Raw genomic sequence first — 23,024 nt, forward strand, 5'->3', positions numbered from 1 at the left:
CTCACAAAGAAACGAAACAGGCCATATTGCTAAAACCGTGAACATATCTTCGAAACGAGTGTACCAAAAAATAAAAATAAAAATAATAATAACACTGTGCGACAGTGATATTATACTTTTATGGTGACCTAGTACAACTTGTAGGTATAGAAAAACTAAGAAACATGGTATAGGAGAAATTTCCAATACACCCCCAAAATCTCATTTTATGGCCATAAAACCGTTTTTCAGTAGGTTGATGTGAAGAATCATTCCTAACTTCGCCAATTTCCATCCGATTTCGAATTTGTGTTTTTAGTTCGAAAGCACAAAAACAAGCCTTTTTGACAGTGTATTGACAATTTTTCTGAAATGACAACTGACGAGACTGTAGACGGAAGTATTTGGAATTTTTTTATTTTTTCTCTATTTTTTCAACTTCGACATAATTTTATACGATATTATCCGTTATTGAGGAATTTTTTTTAGTACACTATTCTTATATTATAGTAAATTTAATTTTGTGTCGAATGAGCTATATTTGACTGTAATTGAATTAAAATTAATGGAGTTGTGTGAGTTTTAAGATTTAAAGTTTTTTTTTTACTAATTTTGTATGTAGGTATAACTTACGCTAAATGGGAATAAGGGCGCGTTTCGAAGCATGAAAATGATAACAAGTGTCATTATAAACACATAATATTTATTGGAGTACTAGCGAAAACCCACCCGTTCCGCTGGTTGTCTTAAAAAAAATCTAGATTAATTAATTAAATTAAGCCGAAAAATACTGTGTGTTTTTTATAAAAAATCTCGCGCATGAATAGTAATGAAAGAAGTTTTGAATAGTAGTAGCAATTAAAAAAACGTTTGATGTGATTTACTTTATTACTTTTTTTATTGTAATGCTCTTTGGTATACAATATTCTTCGTTTTTCCATGCGTTGTTGAATAAATGAACAATACCGATGGCTTACCAACTCTTGAGCATGAAACATAAAGTTGGCCATGAGAAAAACATGGGTATTCTAAATCAATACCACAAATTGATAAAGTTTGGCCTTGTGACTTATTAATAGTAATCGCGAATGCAAGGCGAAAAGGAAATTGAAGACGTTTGAGTTCAAACGGCATATCCGATGGTATCATTGGTATTCGCGGTATTAAAACGTCTTCACCAGAGTATTTTCCATTCTAAATTGTTGCTTCAATGACGTTATTCATCAATCTCTTAACTGTTAATCGAGTGCCATTACATAGTCGTGGTTGATTTATGTTTCTCAACATAATAATCGGTGCTCTTATTTTCAAGTTTAGCATGTGTGGCGGTAATCCAGGTACATCAAGGGAATTCAAAAATTCAGTGGGATAATTTACAATATCATCTTGATTTCTAACAGTGTCAACGGATCGATATGTTTGTTCTGGACTTGGTATGTTAGCCAAAATAGCCGCATTCATTTCATTCACATCTTTATTTTTTCCAGCCATGATGGCTCGCTTGGTTGTAAAGTTATTAAGTTATAAATTAAATTATCGACAGGAGCTTTGCCATTTCCAATATCCAATAATTGCTGTGAAAATTCAGCATCTGATGGATCATTTTGCATTAGAACACGTGCATTTGTAGTTAGTTTGAGTGTTTGAACATGTCTCCACAAATATGATGATTTCAAACATGCAGCCAATTCATCTGCTACAGTTGCTCGAGGAATAACAAGCAGTGTTTGTCTAAAATCACCTGCCAGCAGCACTAAGGCACGACCAAACATTTCATTTTTACTACGTTAAACTCGTAATGTCCTATCAAGCGCTTCCAGTGACTTTTTATGTGCCATCATGCACTCATCCCATACAATTACGTGTGCGAAAAAGCGGTGAAGGGGAAGAGAACTGTTCTAGCTTTGATTTGATACCCACAATGTAAAAACACATCCTAGGGTTACCCGGGTCCTCGTTTTGGCCTTCGGCAGCGCCACCTGGTGGTGAGTGGAATCAATAAACATATTATACTAACCTTCACCGTGGAAAAATATATATATATACCAAATTTCATAATAATCGGTCCAGACACACACGACCAAAATGTATTCAATTCTAATGAATGCTATGTGCGGTACAAAAAATACGTGTGGCAAATAGCAAAAACACACTCACTTAACTGGCGCACCACACACACACGCGTTATCGGATTTCAACCAAACTTCACAGAAACCTTTGCCAAAGCAACACCAACAATGTGTGAAACTTTCATTGTTTTCCTTACACGCGTTGCTGAGACTACCGGAGACAAATGCACACTTTTTTTCGGCTTAATTTTTATATATATAGATTGTGCAGTGCAGCACTGTACGGTATGGTATGGTGCGGTACGGTGCAGTACTCAACGGAACTGGTTCCAAACTTAAAAATGCATTGGAAACTGCCCTTTGGAGTTTAGTATGGTACGGTACATTTGTCATTCTCTACATCAGTTTTGAATACTTCTCTGTAAGAAATTCGATCATCATCATTCATCTGAAGCCGTCATCAACTAAATTCCATTGTTCAAATCGAGAAGCGAGCGTTTCAGATTGTCTTCCCGATAGAAGTAAATCACGAGAAAGATCCTGAAAATCTGAATTCGATACAATGTGTCGTTCTGAAGACTTAGAACCAGACGGAAAGTACTCTTCATCATCAGGTTTATTGTTATCAGTTTGATCATCATCAGCACTGAGTTGAACTTCCTTCAGTTCATGACCTGCAGTTGAGTCAATCATATCGTCCAAGACTTCGGGGTTCTTAACAGTTGCAAAATCAGCACACTTTATGTGCTTTCGAGTTTTATAATGATGCCCGTTTACGTCCGTTTTACAAAAATAACATTCATCTGGTTTATGATAAGGCTGATGATGCCACATCATCGGAGAATATAAAGAAATTCGACTTTTCTGGCAAAGTTTTGCTTTATATCTCTTGAATTTTAATGAACACTCAGTACAAGCAAATTCCGGTTCATACCAGCGATCCGAAGTATTATATGAGAGCTTAAAGAAATCGTTGTAGCCGTCAACCAGAGCTTTATTACTCTGTAACTTCAAACAATGCTTTTGATCCACAAACCACATATGAAACAAAACTTATTGCGATTATCGCATCCCACAAATTGAAGCAAAACAATACAACTTTGACGTTTTAATAAGGTTAAATTATAATAACAAACATCTTTTATTAATCAATGTACAGTATGAACTTTGGTACACTTTGGAGCTTTTTCATATTTCTATTGAAAAAAAAAGTGTGATAATATGTCAGATATTTTCGTAAGTTCTAACCAGTTCTGTTGTATGCAGTACAGTGTACTCTTATGTATACATATATACTGCAATAAATATTACGTATCTATAATAACGCATCAAAACACGACCTTATTCCCATTTAGCGTAAGTTATACCTACACACCAAAAAAAAATAAAATCTTAAAACTCACACAACTCTATTAATTTTAATTCAATTACAGTCAAATATAGCTCATTCGACGCAAAATTAAATTTTCTATAACAGCAGTGTACTAAAAAAAATCCTCAATATCGGATAATATCGTAAAAATTATGTCGAAGTTGAAAAAATAGAGAAAAAATAAAAAAATTCCAAATACTTCCGTCTACAGTCTCGTCAGTTGTCATTTCAGAAAAATTGTCAATACACTGTCAAAAAGGCTTGTTTTTGTTCTTTCGAACTAAAAAACAAATTCGAAATCGGATGGAAATTGGCGAAGTTGGGAGTGATTCTTCACATCAACCTACTGGCATACGTGCCAAGTTGTTAGCTTCAATCATAAATTTTTAGAGTTCCAGTGAGGAGCATAGGGTCATAAAATAACAATATGAAGGGACTAAATTAAAACGATCCTCTCTGGTCAAGTGTCTCAAAGATAGACTTTAGCGTGAGGTAATTATCGTAACATGATGTACATATTAAACGGACATATTGACGCCCATTTGGGCGGCCGCCGTAGCCGAATGGGTTGGTGCGTGATTACCATTCGGAATTCACTGAGAGGTCGTTGGTTCGAATCTCGGTGAAAGCAAAATTAATAAAAACATTTTTCTAACAGCGGTCACCCCTCGGCAGGCAATGGCAAACCTCTGAGTGTATTTCTGCCATGAAAAAGCGCCTCATAAAAATATCTGCCGTTCGGAGTCGGCTTGAAACTGTAGGTCCCTCCATTTGTGGAACAACATCAAGACGCACACCACAAATAGGAGGAGGAGCTCGGCCAAAAACCTAACAGAAGTGTACGCGCCAATTATTTATTTTTATTTTTATTGACGCCAATTTGTGGAACAACATCTAGACGCACCCCGCATAGGAGAAGGCGTTCAGCCAAAGACTTAACTGAAGTGTACGCGCCAATTATTTAGTTCTTTCATTATCGCCCGAAAGAGGTACACCTCGAATATATTTTCTTATTTTTCAACTTTCCTTAGTGGCATCTGCGAGTATTTTTAAAAGTGCAGCCTTGTATTCTGCTGTAATACTGACACCCTTTTGATTATAATCAAGCTTACTGAACATCCAAACAACGCAAGGAAGGTACGTACCGCTCCTTATTTATATCATTACGAGTATATAGACTATTGTGGCCGCCGCAGCCGGACGGGTTGGGGCGTGAATATCATTTAGAAGTGCGTGGGTTCGGAACCCTTGGTACAAAACACAAATTGATAGAACGAATTGTTTGTAATAGCAACCGCTCCTCGGCGGACAATCGGAAACCTTCGACTTTATTTCTGCCATGATAAAAACTCCTCTAAAAAACCGTTTGCCGTTCGAAGGTGGCGTAAAACTGTTGGTCCTCTATTTGCGCAAAACATCACGACACACACCACAAATCAGAAGAGGAGCTCGACCAAACACCAAACAGAAGTGTACGCACCAATTACATATAATTTGGCTTCGACACGGTTTTATAGCGACATAATAAAGTTTCGTCTCCAGCGAAATTCGGTTCATAAAATTGTACCTGTTCTCATTACATAGATTCAAAAGATCTCCAGATTTGTTTTTTGCATTTGAAGTGGTGTCAACTTGTGCTAGCCTTAGACATAAAGAACACTCATAGATGATTATGAGGGGACTTAGTACTGTGACCTGGACGATCTACAGTGCACTTCGTAGATGATACTCAAACTAATACAGTGACTTTTTCATTTTCAAACGTGCATCTTCTAGAACAAGTTTTTCATATTTTTCAATGAAGTCTGAGTACGTCGCTCAATAGGCCGGCCTCAACGCTAACTGCTTTCATGAATGTACTATGCCACTTATAAATCATTGTTTCTAGTGTGAAAGAGTCCCCCAGTACATCTCTCTATATAAATATTATAAAACTTTGCTCAACAAGTCTGCCTTCTCTCTCTATTCTTTCTATTCCATCAAATGTTTGACCTCTTCTCATATGAAAAACATTTTTCTATGTGGACCAATCATTCTAACTTAAGAAGATGTGTCAGGCCTCTAATAATATATATTCTTTCTCTGACATTGTATGGATTTCTAAAAAATAAGTATCTTTCTAATATGAAATTCTATGATCAATTTTACCAAAGTTTTTGAAAATTATTCTTTGTATACTGACTAATATTTCAAAACACCAGAGTCTGAATTCCCATCAGTTCCTGCGAATGTCAAATTGAACAAAATCATCATTCTGCCGAGAAGAACCCAGATTGTTATTGTTGTCACCAGTCATATGGCCACTTTAGCACGTAATTCATGCGATAACCTTAAGTGGCACTCGGATGGCGTTTAAATGCGGATGAGAGCAGAAGAATATAGAACAACAATAAACGTAGGAAAACGAGCGCAACAGCACGCAAAGAAAATATATTGCAGGCATTTTTTCTGATTGAACGTAGATGAGAAGCATGAAAAGGGGAATAACAATATGACGACCGGTGATGTTGATGAGACGGTTATGTTCAGTTGTATTTGGGCAATAACAATGATGAACAATTTTGTTTGAGGACAATTCCATTTCAAACACATACAGCCATACCACACTCAGCCAAGTATGCTGTCGTCCTGGTGTCGTTTGCTTAGATAGAAACTATTATTTGGAATTGTTGTCATCATTATAAGAGGCCTATGAATGTGTGATTGGTATTGAATTTTACGCGCAACATTTGTTGTATGGAATCATTTTTTACTTTGATTTGTGTATTTTTAAGCCCTGAGGTGAGATTACGAACACAAACTGAGCTCAATGGAATGATGGAATGCCGTTCACCGATAATGACAGTTTAAATAGTTATAATAATGATTAATTTCATTGTTTCGATAATGTTGAAAATCAAAGCTTCTTTTGTCAGGTAATTTGCCACAATTACCTATAGTGACGAGCAATGCAAGGGTTGACGCAGAACGCTGCAACACACATACATAAAACGAAATGAAACAAATTTTATGTGTTTATATGCTTACTTACATACATACATCTCCACGCAAATGCAAACAAATGATGATGATAAGAGTGTGTGTGTTTGTATGCGTCTGATGTATGTTTTATTTTATTATTGTTGATGACAAATGTTATTTGCCGCATCTGTTGCAAATTAAATTGAGGTTAGCGTGCACTGCTCCGGGGACTCTGCATTATCCTGCTGCTGCGCACTTTCCGCTTTCCACACCCAACAAATTTGAATCAATTGCGACTTCTAACACCAGCAGCAATAGCAACAGCAACAGCAGCAGCAGCAGCATGGAATCACCACCACCGTCGACTGGTTCTGTGTAAACGGATTAGTTTTGTGTGATCGCGCTTGCCAAGGGTTGTTGAGGGGTGTTATTCCACTTTTGGTAAGTGAACTGGTGCGTGTTGACATGAAAGCAGCAAAAAATCACTTTTATTCTATATTTATTGTGTTTATTGAGCGCGTTAAACATCAACGGCAATTATGAAATTTATTTTTGTTATTGTTTTTTTGCCAATACCCAGCAACATGGTCTGGTGCGGCCCGATAAACTGGGCAGATTTGAATAGGCGACGTGCGCTGATCTCCATGTCAACACAGATGATCACATTCGGCTCACAACTGCCATGCACAACTCTTCGCCCTCGTATTCAATTCGAAATATTCATATGGGGATTGAATTGATGACGTGCTAAACTGCTTTATTTACATTTGTGATTGCCGCTTTGTGCCTTTGAATAATAATAAATTGGCCACCGGCATTTTAAAACGTTGCGTTTTGATAATTTTATTGTTATTCGCCAATTTATAGTTTATTAGAAATATTTGCAGATGGTGGGTGCAGTGCACTGTTTACATGCGATTAGACTTATCTGTACCTTTATATACTCGTGTGTATGTATGTATGTATGAAAGTAGATGTGCGTGCCTTATCCTTTTAAATTTGTTAGTAATTTTCAAGTGAACGCCCTAATTAATTTTCAGTTGAAAGGTGATTTTGCGGAATTACTCGCAGCAGTAGCTGCTTTTGTAGAAATAAAGGGTGATCAGATTGGACGTAAATTTTCCAATAGGGTTTCACACGTGACTACCGTCAAACAATGAATTTACTGGGTCGTCGTTTTTATTAGCACTTCATCCCTAGTTTCGGATCAGAGGATTGGCCACCAAGATCGTGTGATATCACACCTTTGGACTTTTATTTGTGGGGTATGTAAAGTTTAAATGCTTTATAGATAAACCTGCTTCGATTGAGGCATTAGAAGCCTACACCACTAAAGTTATTCACGAGATACCGAGCGAATTCCTCCAGCGAGTCACTCAAAATTGGTGTTTACGGATGGCCGAATGACGGAGCAATTGTGGCCAATATTTGAAAGGAATTATCTTTAAAAATACATATCATGAATGATTCAACACAAAAGTAAGAAAGATTGCCCAATTACTATGAGCTTTTGTTGTTTTATTTCAATTTGAAATCCGATACCTCTAAATTGATCACCCTTTAAATGGGACAGATTTTCGAAATTTACGTACGAGAGCAATGGATTGTTTGGGAAAGGACGAATAGCTTTCCAAATTGTTTATAATCACATATTTTTAATTTTGAACTTCTTAATAATTTTTATAAGAAAAGGGCGATTATCGCCTTTTCACATTTATAAAATGCAGCATTTTATTACAATGCAAAAACTTTATATTTATTTATAATATTTTGAATCGTCGCATGTCTGTTTTTTTGTTTTATTAATTACTCTTTTTTTTTTAATAAAAATTCACGAGGGCAGTAGCCGAAGCTGAATGGATTTGTGTGGGTAATCAACATTTGATAAGGGCCGTTTCGAAAGCCTGTATGGGCATCAAACACCGAACTATAGCAAAGGTTTTATCTTATAATAAATAGTAAATGATAAATAGCCCGCACCGCCATATGCTTCTCGTCTATTACTAATAAACCTTAAATTTCTCTAAAATCGTAAGACTTCCTTTTACTAATAAAATATATGTAGAGAAATTGGTAGTCCGTCTTTGTTTGAATGAATCAGATTTATTGTTACCCAAAGTCCTTTCCGCATAAAATCTCTCTCAAAACAGTCGACAACCTGCAAGGTAGCCCGGAAATTTTGCACATCTCTTAACGAGATTCTCAATGACGGCATCTTATGCAGTTCCCCTATCAAGGATATATTCGCTTGTCGAAAACGCGACTTAATTGCTTGATGGCCCCTCAACTCGAGAAGATAGATGACATCATAAAAGCACACCTTGAAGAATTGCTGAAATTACGATAATAGTTGATATACTAAAATATTCCTACATCTACTCATAAAGAATCAGACTAGTTCTGTTAGAACTAGGGTTCGCATGGTCCATTTATGGCTTTGACCCAGCCAAGTCACCTAACCTAACTTTTGCACAGAAGCACATAATTGCGTGCATATGAGTAAGAATAAACAGTGTTTCTCTGAATATTCCATTGAATTATTTTATTTAGCAAATCGAACTAATTCATCACAATTCATATTTCATTTCAACTCCACAATTTGCTTGTTTACACAATCCATCTGTCGCATTTTGCCAGCGCTTAAATTTATCAACCCCAGTCTGCACAGTACATTCCACGTTAGACGATTCAGAAGCGATTTAATAAATTCGATTGAAAATGAAGGCAAAGGACTTAAACGAAAAGCTGCAAGTGCCAGTGGATTGATTCCGATTTAATCGTTATGAGATTCTACAATCAAATTTCTCTAATATTCTCGCTAATTATCAAATGTATGCACCATCTACTTACATACATACACGCATACAACGTACGAGAGTGCATACTGTAAGTATAAGCACATTAGTCAGCCTCAGCTAAAGCTAGAGATGGACCGAAATTCAGCAGCTACACATACAGAAGATATACAAGCGGAAAGGGTATGCAGAAATTGTCACCATATGCGTCAACACGCAATAATTCACCAGCAAATAATCCAAACAATTGACCACGTCGCTAATGCGGAGGGTGTTAAACACTCTAATTCCACCGATACCATATACCGTCACTAATGTTGCTGGCATAAGCGGAAACGTTAATTTTTTGTATGATGTTATTGGAGTTGCGGTGGCAACAGGGTTGTTGCCCGATAGCCTACAGTCAGACAAGAACGCGTACACTTGTATGAGCGTCCTTCCCAGTTGACTGCACTAATTGAATTTATTCTACCGATCAAGTGTTTTTCCGCCCATATCGAAAAGTGCGCCCATTGTTGTTGTCTATAGTACAGAATTTGGAGATAAATAGAAATTAGAGAACCTTATGTTTGTGTAATTAATGAAATGATGACAAACATTAGTAATGAATGGGTAACAATATCGTAAAAGCGGTGCACTTCGAGTAAATTCACGAAAATAAACCAGAGGGTTGATGTAGACGAAATTATAAGAAATTTTTAGCAAGCCAATGTGCCATTTAGATCTCACTAAATTCTTTCATATAACGTCTTTTCTCTTCACATCAATTTTTTACTTTCTGAAGGAGTCGAGAAACTGTGCGGCTGGCTATTTCTATAAAACAATCCTGAAAGCTGTGCCAACTAAAGAGGAATCGGCACTCTTAATGCGCAGGTTTTACCTTATCAGTGTAATAATAAATCTATGTATTATCAGTGATATAACGAAAGTTATCCACAAGCACAGCGTGACGAATAAATAAAGCAACTGGCATAAATAAATATATGTATATTGGTAGCACTGGAAGGAGCTGCCAAAAATTACATTTGTTTGAAAGCACTTAGTGAGTATTATTAAGATCGTGTTAACACAGGGACATTTTTGTTACTTCACATGGAGCGGAGCACACGCTTTATTAACACGCTTCACCTCAACGCAAGGTAACTATTTGTCTAGATGAACTCTAAAGAACGGTTTGTGTGTAACCCTTCAGAGCACAGATTTAGTGCTCTTATCGAGGAAATATAAAATTCCCCAATTTGTGAAGCCATCATTAAATGGTGTAAGTCTAGAAGTAGCAGATGACGCCAAATATAATATTAGGTGTAATTCTCGACAAGAAACTAAATTAGAACATGAATGTCGGGTACGGAGTAAGGAAAGTTACTGTAGCTCTACTCCCTAAAGACAATAGGATGCAGGCGAGGTCTTCCTTCGAACAACAATTACTGCCTGTATAGAATGGTTATAAGACCTATCCTCCTTTATAGTCTGGTGGTCGGCTCTCGACAAGACTACGATTTGCAACAGGCTTCAGTCGTGGCACTCTTAGAATTACACCCTCTGATGCTCTGAATACTCTTTTCTTTTTACCTCCCCTAGACTTGGTTGGCACAGTTGCTCGGCTTACCGTAACTAATCAATAGCAAAATTTAGATGTTAGACACTCGATCATAGCACTCCTTAGTCCAACATTAGTCGAACTAATCCTGTTGACTATTGTTGGAATGAACCATATTTTAACAGGTTATCTAATACTAGAATTCCTGCTAGAGGTGAGTGGGTTGACAATGTACCTGGTCGGGACAACTACTTATGGTTCCTTGCTGATGGCTCAAAGTTTGACGATAAAGTTGGCTTTGGCGCATACAGTAAGAAGCCAAAGTAAGCACTTCGGCTCGTCTTTTTAATCACTGTAGCGCTTTTCAAGCTCAAATTCTAGCCATTCTGCTTAGGCGAACATGTGATTACCTTTTGTGAATTATATATGAATTCTGATAGCCAAGCGGCGATTAAATCTCTTGGTGCGGTTGTCACTAATCCCATCATTCCTCGCAAATGCCGGCCGTCTCTTAACGAGATGACGGAATACATTCCGCATTTATTTGATATTGTAGGTGCCATTACATAGTGACATACCAGGGGATCATAAGGCGGATAAACTAGCGAGAGAGGGCACTACCACTCGCCTCCTTCTTGGTATGCAGATTGGAGGTATACCTCTCTCAACCTACAAACTGCGTAGTGTAAGTAGCACTGTCACTTCAGCCAGCACTAGATTTGTTGATAGCCTGACAAGATTGAACATACCTCTTTTCGACTATTTCAGAAGCTGCAAGAATGAGCACAAAGAAGCGTCTGTCAGAATTTCCTCACTATCTGGTGTAGCATGCCACTAGGTTTAGATACTTCGGCTCGCCGTTCTTGATTGTTTTTGACGACCTTAGGGATATAAATGGGATATAGGTATATAAACCTTAGGGATATATATAAGCAAAATAGTTTACGAGGAGTAGACGGCAAACTGGTACTGTGGTATTACAACGGATCGTTAACGGCGCAAGGGAGTTGTTTTAAAATTAAAGGCAAGTATACAACCAACAACAAAATTGAGAACGAGAACACAAGGCATGTTGACCAAGCACCAGCAACTAGGTGACCTTCTTCTTTCCTAGAAATGTCTCCCGGTAGGGCTCCATAACCTCCTCCATATTCGAATAGCTCCCTTTACAGCTAAACACTTGAACACCAAACCTGAGCCACTATCTGTTTATTATCTTGTTGCACGAAGCATTAAACTTAACTACATAAAATTAAAACATCCGTGCAAAATAACCTCGTGGCTGTGTGAACTGATGTTGTCAAATGCCTTCAGTCTTATCGCAATTTTGCTGCTTTATTTTTTAGCTATGGAATCCATCATATCTTCTTACTAACTATGCCTTAAAATGATACGTTGATACTTTTAACAGGAATGCTGAAACATGCATAATATTCTACTTAGATGTTCCGCACAGTCAATGGCACCTGTTAAGATATAGATGACAAAGATATTATTCTACCATAGAAAATTTAGCGATCTCAATTCAAACTCATCATCAGTTTTTCTATCCGCCTTATGCTATTTATATGTGGAAGTGATTTGGAAGGGACGCTATGCGTAGGAGGCAGCGTCTTGAGTGTATAGAGATCAGAAAAGTAAGTACTATTTCGGTGTATGAAAGTAAGCATAGCATACCCTGTAAGCAACAACGTGGTGTGGCGAGTTTATGATGTTACTCTTTAAAAAAAATCGTTGGTAACATTTTTCCATGTTCAAATATAGCCGGTTATTCAAATACCAAGGCTGCACCCTATCAACTTAGTCCTCAGCCTTAGAAACATTATTTATGATCATCTATATAGAGTAGGAACTCAGGGTGTAAATATCAATGAAATTAATACATTCAGCGTGCTGAAGCCACCCTAAAGCACTATTTTATTTCAGACCTGACCTTTTCTTTCATCCATTGATATCAAGCGATACGAATGTGCCTGGAGGTGAACGAGGATAAGACGAACTAACTCCGAATTCTATATTAAAATTTCGTGCATTTGCGCCGCTTTGAATGTTACATTTTTGATGTACAATGAACAACAACGGAGTTGAAATCTAATGAGAATTAGAAAATGGAGTTACAACGAACCTTCAAAAGTCGCTTCTAATGCCTGTTTTAATATACCGCAGAGGCCGTAGCTGAATTGGTTGGTGCGTGGTAACCATTTGGAAGTGCGTAAGTTCGAATCTCCGTTCATGAAACAGCCATTTGGGAATGGTTTTTCCTAATAGAGGTCGCCCCTCGGCAGGCAAAGGCAAACCTCCGAGTGTACTTCTGCCATGAAAAAGCTCCTCAGAAAAAGCACTTGCCGTTCGGAGTCGGCTTAAAACTTCGCACCTCCCCAGTACTCACACCACAAGTAGGAAGAGGAGCTCGGCCAAACACGTAATAGAAGTGTACGCGCCAAGTGTGTTTTGACTAAATTAATATTTAGCAATGGCCAGAGTAACTGTTTCGACTTAACTAACTTGTGATTTTTAGTTTTGCTTCAGATCCACCGACAAAGAAGGAATGGCTTGTGTGCTTCATTTATTATTCCATTATCAGCTGCCAAACCATAATTATCGATATCGACAGTTCTCATGCAGCTAAAAAAACAAACTCATTTACGGTTGCATACTGAACCTTCCCGATGAATTTTTTACAGTCTTACCGATTGCGAGGACAGCAAGTTTATATAAGTAATACAATTTGAGAAATGAGTTTCGGGTCAGAAAGTGAAAACTTTAAGGATTTTCTGCCACTCAATCCAATCGTTTTTTACTTTTCATGTATGTATATATGTACAGGATGGGCCAAATAAGACCTACTAATGTTAAGCACAAATAACTTTTTTATTTTTTGACATATTTATTTTTCTCTTTTTATAGGTTATAATTGAATTGTTGGAAAATTATTATGGAACCCTACCGCAAGACCACCAACAACGACTACAATACGCTATTCGTTTTCCATTTAAATGGTTATGACAACAAACAAGGGCAACACACCAACATCAGTTGCACCCATCTAAATGTACTGTTTGGTGCGGGGTTATGACCACTAGAGTTATCGGTCCATATTTCTTCGAAAATGAGGATGAAACGCCAGAATCGATTCCAGGAGCTTCTTACAGAACATTGATTGAAAACTTTTTGCGGCCACTGACGGATCAGTATCCTAATTTGTGGTTTAAACAAGATGGAGCAACTGGGCATACTGTTAGTAGTAGTAGTAGTAGTAGTAGTAGTAGGTGTTATTTGGCCCACTCTGTATATAAATATAGGGTGATCAATCATGAGGTGCTTTTTTCAATAGTTAAAAAAAAAACAAAAATGTAAATTATGTTCAAAACCTTTATTTATCATTTGAAAGGACATTCTTTGACATTTACTTCATTCAAATGTTGGCCGCAACTACGCTTAAGGTGGTCCATTCTGAAGGTCCAATTTTCAATCACTCGTTCGAGCATTTCGACTGGTATGTCGTGAATAACACGCGTAATGTTGGCTTCCAGAGCTTCAATCGTAACTGGTTTATCAGCATAGACCTTGGACTTCACGAATCCCCAAAGAAAAAAGTCCAAAGGTGTGATATCACAAGATCTTGGTGGCCAACTCACAGGTCCTAAACGTGAAATCAGCTGCTCTCCGAAATGACTTCTCAATAAAGTCATTGTTTCACGAGCTGTATGGCACAGAACGCTGATTTTCATAATACAGTTGAACAATTTGTAGACGTTGTTGCGGTGTGAGTCTTTCCATGATGAAATGCCAAACGCTGTTCAACAAATCCACGATGACAGTTTGCCACAACTCGCGCGCGATCTGTAAAAAAAAACGCAAATGAAAAAAACTCCTCTTAATTGATCACCCTATATAATGAAACATTAAACAAATAACAAAACAGCAACATGGTGGGAAAGAAGAACGGAGGTAACGGGTGTTTTTTAGAGGATTCAGAGAAGGCTTTTTTCGGAATGAAGCGAAAAAAAACAATGAAGTAGCCCATATTTTGGATATATTGGGTTCCTTATGAGTAATAAAAAGCAAAAAATTGAAAAAAATGTTCCTTCATATTTTAGCTAAAAGGTCAATGTTTATGAAAGGGAGTTATGTAAAATGTTATCTGATGAGCTTAGTTTCGATCTCGCCACGAAACTCCACTTCTAATAAAACGTTCAAATAAAGGAGTATATTTCGGCGGCCGCCGTAGCCGAATGGGTTGGTGCGTGATCACCATTCGGAATTCACTGAGAGGTCGTTGGTTCGAATCTCGGTGAAAGCAAAATTAATAAAAACATTTTTCTAATAGCGGTCGCCCCTCGGCAGGCAATGGCAAACCTCCGAGTGTATTTATGCCATGAAAAAGCTCCTCATAAAAATATCTGCCGTTCGGAGTCGGCTTGAAACTGTAGGTCCCTCTATTTGTGGAACAACACCAATACGCACACCACAAATAGGAGGAGGAGCAAGTTGGTGTTATTTATTATGAATTGTTACAAACCAAGCGAAACCATCGCTGGGGATCGGTATTGACTTCAATTGATACGATTGAGCCGAGTACTGCGCGAAAAGCGGCCGCAATACGCGGAGAGGCATGAAACCGTGATTCTACAGCATGACAACGCTCGGTCTCACGTTGCCAAACCCGTTAAAACCTACCTGGAAACATTGAAATGGGGAATCCTACTCCACTCGCCATATTCTGCAGATATTGAGCCGTCCGATAATCATCTGTTCCCATCGATAGCATATGGTGTAGCTGACCAGCAGTTCCATTCATATGAAGACATCAAAAAATGGCTTGATCCGTGGATAGCCTCAAAAGATGAACAGTTTTACCGCGACGGTAAATGAAATCTACCAGAAAGATGGGAAAAAGTAGTAGCCAGCGATGGGCAATACTTTCAATGATTCACTTGTAACCATTTTTTCAGAATAAAGTTGCATTTTCATTAGAAAAAGAGCGAGAACTTAGTTGCGCACCTAATATTATATTAAGGAAAGTTTGTTATACCTATATATAATATATAAGTATATATTAGGTGGGCAAAATGAAATTTGTAGTTACTCGTAGTGACATATTTCAAAAGTTTATTGTTGTTGGAAGCCAATCTATACAAGTTCTATAAAAGATTAAGATCTGTATAAAAGTGCAATTGGAATGGGCGGAAGTTCGCATTATTATAAAGTATAAGTAAGCTCCATCCCAAGGAGTCTTTGAATTGGTGACCCACATAGGGTCAATATACGTGCCGATTAAAAAGTGGCATGGCATCTTAAGTAAAATTTATTCATCGTGTAGTCGGACCAGTATGTGAACATTTTTCTAATGCTGCGGATTAGCCAGAAAACCGTTTGCATAAAGATTGCCTCAAGAAAGACCTTGCCACACGAATTCATGCAGAAAACGTTTTGAACAAGGGTTAAGAAAGTTTCTTGCGTGTTTAGTAAGCTAGGAAGGTAATCATTGAATATGAGGTGCTCCCATCACGACAAATACTTAAATCGAACAAATATCATCAACAACCGACTATATTATAGCAGGCGATTAACGTGCATAAACGGTCAATAACACATCGGTCAATAAGTCCCGGGCCTGACTTCTAGATGGCGCCACTAATACCATGTCGATTTTATTATTTAATAGTGTTAACCTCTAAAGGTATACTGCCACAATTTCAAGACATTCGGTTTATTATTTACCAAGTTACATTGCTTTAAGTGACGCTGAATTCAAAGCAATTTCGTGTGTTGATTTACATATCATTGTTTTCTTATGAACAAAAAAAAAAATACCAATGAAGCAAATCCGGACTCTGCTTCATCGGAAACAATCATCAAACGATGGTATGCTGACCTTAAACGTGGCTGTACAGACACCGATGATGCTGAACGTCCTGGTCGTCTAAATGAGGCAGTTGCTCCAGAAAATATTGAAAAAACCCTCAAAATCATCATCGGCAATCGCAAAGTGAAGTTGCAAGAGATAGCTGACGTCCTGAAAATAGCAAAAGGCAGTGCGTTCACTATTTTGCACGAACATTTGGGCATGAAAAAGCTGGTTGTCAAAATGGGTGCTGCGTTTGCTCACGCCGAAACAAAAACAACAACTAATTGATGATTCAAATTGCTGTTTGGATATTATTAAGCGAGATAAGTCTGAGTTTTTTTGTCGACATGTGACAATGGATGAAACATGGATTCACCACTACACACCAGAGTCGAAACGGCAGTCATCGAGTGGGCTGGACCCGGCGAAAGCCGTCCAAAGCGACCAAAGACGCAACAGTCAGCTGGAAAGGTTATGGCGCCATTATTTTGGGATAACATGCGAATTTTCATTAATTATTTGGAAAAAGGCGAAACAATTAATTCTAATCATTACTGTGAATTATTTGAACAATTGAAGGAGAAAATCGCAGAAAATCGGACCCATATGAAGAAGAAAAAAATCCTCTTTCACAAAGACAATGCACCGTGTCACAAATCGATGAAAGCGATGGTCAAATTGAACGAATTACGTTTCGAATTGCTTCCCCACTCACTGTATAGTCCAGATATGGCCCCCAGCGACTATTGGCTGTTTTCAGACCTCAAAAAAATACTCCAGGGAATGGAATTTCAATCAAATAAGGAAGCTATCGCTAAAACTGAAGCGTATTTGGAGGCCAAATATAAATGTTCTACAAAACAGGCATAGAAAAGCTATAAACTCGTTGGAATGATTGCATCATCGCCAAAGGTGACGACATTGATGAATAAAAAAATTTTTGAAAAAAAAAATGTTATTTTTTTATATAGGCCCAGGACTTATTGACCGATGTGTTATTACTCATAGAAAAGGTGTTGTGCTCCAGCGAGACAATGGACATATCTTTAATCGTAGAACAGAAGCTCCGAAAGTGAAGATGGGGGCTGTATCACATCTATGGTATACGCGCTAAAAGCACTCTTATGCTCCTAAAAATCATACCATAGGCCAATATCTTTGTAAAAGATGTTTGGGCGTAAGCGCGACGTCTAAAGTACACACCCGTTAGATGTGCGAACATCTCTAAGGTTGCATATCTGTATGTTAGTACAAGCATGTATTTGTATATGTGAATGTATGTATGTGAGGTATGTACTTAAACATAACTAAGCATTTATTTACAATGTACTTTCATACTTACAAGGCACGTATACTTGTAAAAGTTTGCCTGGCCGCAAGCATTTCAGCCAATTAGAGGCGATAAGGCAATAATAAATTGAAATTCACGCTCTCGGCCCTAGGGACGCACCGATCAAGCGGCCAACACTTGGATTCACACCTCGTTTAAGCAAAACAATGCAATGCCGGCGGCCACCGAGGTAGTGATAAAATCTAGCAGTTGGCTTTCATTTACGTTGTGGTTAAGAATGTGGGGCGAGGTTGAGGTGAGGTGAGGTTTCGCTGTGAATTTGCTTTATTTAAGGGTTGATTAAGCACGTCAATTGGTGGCAGCGGTGCCTAATTTTCATGAGTACCCCAGAATAACTTGAAAACTTTTGTGTTGCTCATCGAAAGAGTCGCGGTGCTTTGGGAATATTTTGTTGTTGTAGTTCAACTGCGTTTATTCAACGTGCAAGGGTCTATTTATCTTCCTTCACATTAATTATGTTAAACAATTTTAAATATTGTCATCACGTGCTGAATGTAGATATTTCTCGCAATACCCCATTTAGCGCCGCCAGAGGTTCGAGCAACTTTGAAGGGTTTGTTTACTTGAATTTGTTGTTGGTTTCCGGTTCGTCAAGGCAATTATGCAAATTAGGGCTAATACGTTTTAATTTAAGCGGATTACAATGTAATATTTTTATTTGTTTGTCATTCGCCTTTTTTATGATTTTGCATATTAAATAGATTTGAAGCGTGTTGACGAGGGATTATAACATATGACTTTAGAGGAGTGTTAACGAGTTTATTAGATAGAGTTGCGAAATATTGCATTGAGTTTTGGAACGAGCTATTCAAATAATTGGCTACTGCCCTTAAATTCCAACTGGTAAATACAGTCTTATTCTTAGGAAATAGTTTGCTAATAAAAAACAAAAAATTGAAAAAAAAATGTTCCTTCATATTTTCGCTAAAAGGTCAATGTTTATGAAAGGAAGTTATGTAAAATGTTATCTGATGAGCTAAGTTTCGATCTCGCCACGAAACTCCACTTCTAATAAAACGTTCACGTAAGGGAGTATATTTCGGCGGCCGCCGTAGCCGAATGGGTTGGTGCGTGACTACCATTCGGAGTTCACAGAGAGAACGTAGGTTCAAATCTCGGTGAAACACCAAAATTATGAAAAACATTTTTCTAATAGCGGTCACCCATCGGCAGGCAATGGCAAACATCCGAGTGTTAAAACTGTAGGTCCCTCCATTTGTGGAACAACATCAAGACGCACACCACTAATAGGAGGAGGAGCTCGGCCAAACACCTAACAGAAGTGTACGCTCCAATTATATATATATATATATATATATATATATATATTTCGGCGTTTGATTTGGAGTGTGAACATTTAGATTTTCAGTCAACCAATCCGCAAGGATAACTCTTATCTTTCTGCCGCTTGTGAGCTTTAAATCTACAAATATCACCTTTTAATACCTATAATCGAATGACATCGCTATTACTCGCAAGCGCGATAAGTTAGGTTAGGTTAGGTTGACCTGGCTGGGTGAAAGTCATCACATAGAATTATTGATCCTTAGTGTTACCAGATGGAGCTAGACCTTTACGTTTCTTTGTAGTAGATATCTTGTAATACGTCTGCGTCTTTTGCGAATCTAAGTAAACTTTGGAGCTCTATCCCCGAGAGGCATTCTAACTTCTCATATTGTAAAGCTCCTAAGCATTTTAATCTGGTTCTAGCTAAGCCAGGGCAAGAACATAGAAGGTGTTCTAGCGTTTCCCTCTTTTCTAGTTCATTGCAAAATCTGCAGCTATCGTTGTTTGTAATTCCCATCTTGTATGCGTGCGCCGCTAGCAAATTGTGGCCTGTCAACATACCTACGATAGTTCTGCTTTCTTTTCTAGACAAAGCTAGTGCGAATCGGACGTATTTATGTGCACTGTGTGTACACATGATTTTTAATTGATAATTAGTACAAAATGTATGCATACGATTTCTCGTATGTTTTTCTCAGCCGAACGGCTTCGTTAATGTTTTGCTAGTCGCTCGAGTCTGACAAAAATGCTCTCTATCTTTTACTTAACTATTACTTACTTACTTTTTTAACTATTACTTATTATTATATTACTCTATAAATGGTAATTGAAAAAATAGTAAAAAATCGGTAATTGATTCTAACTTTTACTTTTGCTTTTGGTTTCGAAAAAGTGATTTATAACTCGTAACCTGAGCTGTCTTATAACTCGTAGTTTCGCTAACTTGAAAACCGTGGCAACTCCTACCTACTTGTAAAATTTGGGCGGTCGCTTTGATTACGAGTTCCACTGCACATTTTTTCAAGATGTGACGAACAGCGAAAGCATCGACCCAACCAATACCAAACATTAGTATCTATGTATGGCAGTCAAACCCCAATTTAATTTTATTCCATCTCATCTGAATTTTTTACCTTGTGTGAAAGTGTCAATCTTGTGGTCAAAAAAGCGATAACTGATTTACTTCAAATATTTTTTATGATTAATTTCAATTATAATTCCTGTCACCGAGCTTCTACTCCTATTTGTAGTGTGCGTCTTGATGTTTTCCACAAATGGTGAGACCTACAGTTTTAAGTAGATTCCGAAGGGAAGTGCGCTTTTTATGAGAAGCTTTTTCATAGCAGAAAGAGTAACCGTTTCTAATCAAGTGTGGTTTCATGCACGGAGATTCGAACCTGTGCACTTCCGAATGCACCAATCCATTCGGCTATAGCGATACCAAAATTAAATATCGGGCAATTTTTTAGTAGAATATTTTAATGCTCTAGCTTTTACATGAATGAGCAGTTTCGAGATTTGTAAAAGTTCATTAAAATAGTCGTTAGACAGCTATAGAAATTTAAAATATTACCACTGTAATTAAAATATTAGCACTAGTAATTTGATACGGTAACAGCTAATTATCTGCATTTTTAACATTAAAGATGCACATCGCACAGGCAGGCCCGTCGTCGAAAATGTCGATAAAATCACAGAAATAATCGAAGTTGACCGGCATGTTAGTAGTGGTAGCATCGCCCAGGATCTAAACATCGACCACAAAATAGTTTTAAAATAATTGCGCTAATTTAAATAATGGACTTCTTTTTTTTTTTTGAAACGAATATTTTAAAAAATCTTAGTAGGTACTACCATAGATGAAATACAATGAAATGGCAATGAAATAGACAATACAAAGAAAACGTTTGCTAAGTCTGGCATGCTTAAGGCTTTGACTTTTATTTTTCTATTACAAAAAAATATTCAACTTTTTATGATATAATTGAAAATAACTTATGATGCCAACTTTAGGAAAAATTTCACATTCGAAATGATGGAGCAGCATTGCCGCATTGGGAAATAATAATACCACTGTACGACAAAACAAAACCTTTTCCAAAATAAGAAGTTTCCGAGAGTGAATTGTGGTAGATCACAAAAAATAAAAGTATAATGGTGATTTCAAAGTTTACGATTTTATACATTCTTTGGGTAAATCAGCGTAGGAAACTAAGTGATCCTTACATATTAAATTTATGATGCGTTCAGAATTTGTATGGAACATAACAAATTAAAATACACCACACAAATATTTGCCTTAAAACGCTGATGCATTAAGTCTCTTAATACAACAAAGCTCAAAATTCAACCTAATACATGGGCTAAAAGATCTATGCTTCGTCAAAGAAATATGTGTTTTTTTTCAAAATTAGCTTTATTCATCAACGTAATTTCCATTCAGAACAACGTATTTATTTCAGCGCCGCCTAACCTTTCAATACCACTTTTATAGAATGATTATTTTTAGCCTCAAAACAGTTTCATTCGAGCGAAATTTCTTACCGGCAAGTATTTTTTTAGGCCTGCCAGTAGTCGCGGGGAACCAAACCTGGCGAATGCGGTGGATGTGGGAGCAATTCGAAGTCCAATTCATGTAGGTTTTTCATTGTTTTGATGCGTTGACTTGAACGGTGAGCAAACGCGGCACCCACTTTGAAGAGAGCTTTCTCATAGTCAATTGCTCATGCAATATAAAGCCAACACATTCGTCTGATATCTTTACGATGTCAGGTAACTCACGCAACTTCACTTTTCGACCATTTAAAACGATTTTGTGGAGTTTGTTTTATGTTTTCTGGTGTTACCGTCTCATTTACACGTCCGTTGCGTTGTGCATCATCGGTGTCTCTACGTCCACGTTTGAAGTCAGCAAACCATCTTTTTATGTTGTTTACGATAGAGCGGGGTCCCCATAACCCTTTTCAAGCCATTGCTTTGCGTGAACGATATTTTCTCCCTTGAAGGAGCAGTGTAAAATTAAAACACGAAACTCTTTTTGATCCATTGTTTTGAAAATGACAAAAGTAGTGCCACCCTTAGCACAATAACTCACGAACTAATGAATACAATATCATGAAATTTTGACACCTGTCTTTTTAAGGTTAGTACTAGCTGAAAAAGAGATGAATGCAATAAAATTTATGTCAGCTATATGTTAGGCTCGGGACTTTCAGCCCATGTGTTAAACGCGAGCAATAAGTCAAAACGGAATGTGCCTGAAATTTTACCAAAACAATTTCTTGAATTCTTTATGATCCGGACCTTAATAAGCATGAGTTATATTTACTCGAACTTTATATAATTCTTATGTTTTCTTTATTTAAAATATTCTTCACTTAATTTTTAAGGTGAGTTGAATCGTGACTTCCGCGTATAGCGTGACCGTTCAGAACTCGCGTCGTGGCAAGATAACCAATGCTGTTGGCTACTGCTGTTTTAGTCATTGATCTATTAAGCCAACCGGGTTCTTCAGACGTGTCCCACAATCATCAATAGATATAATTTGAGTGAGTATGCCAATCAATAATCCGCAATCCATAATATTATTTAGGGCATATTTATAATTTTTGCTCAAAACCTTTCGTGAGGGCATTTATAGTATGAAATCCATATGTACCTATGCGTTATTATAATCCCAACATTTCCCAATCACAGACATATAGTCATTATAGTCATTACAGCAATTCCCACCGCCTTACATATAACACATAAAAATGGCAAATCTAAAAGGCTTACCTTACCATTGGATACGTGTGGGAGAACATTTCACGAATATCA

Source organism: Anastrepha obliqua, chromosome 3, assembly GCF_027943255.1.
Source record: "Anastrepha obliqua isolate idAnaObli1 chromosome 3, idAnaObli1_1.0, whole genome shotgun sequence".
NCBI lineage: Eukaryota > Metazoa > Arthropoda > Insecta > Diptera > Tephritidae > Anastrepha > Anastrepha obliqua.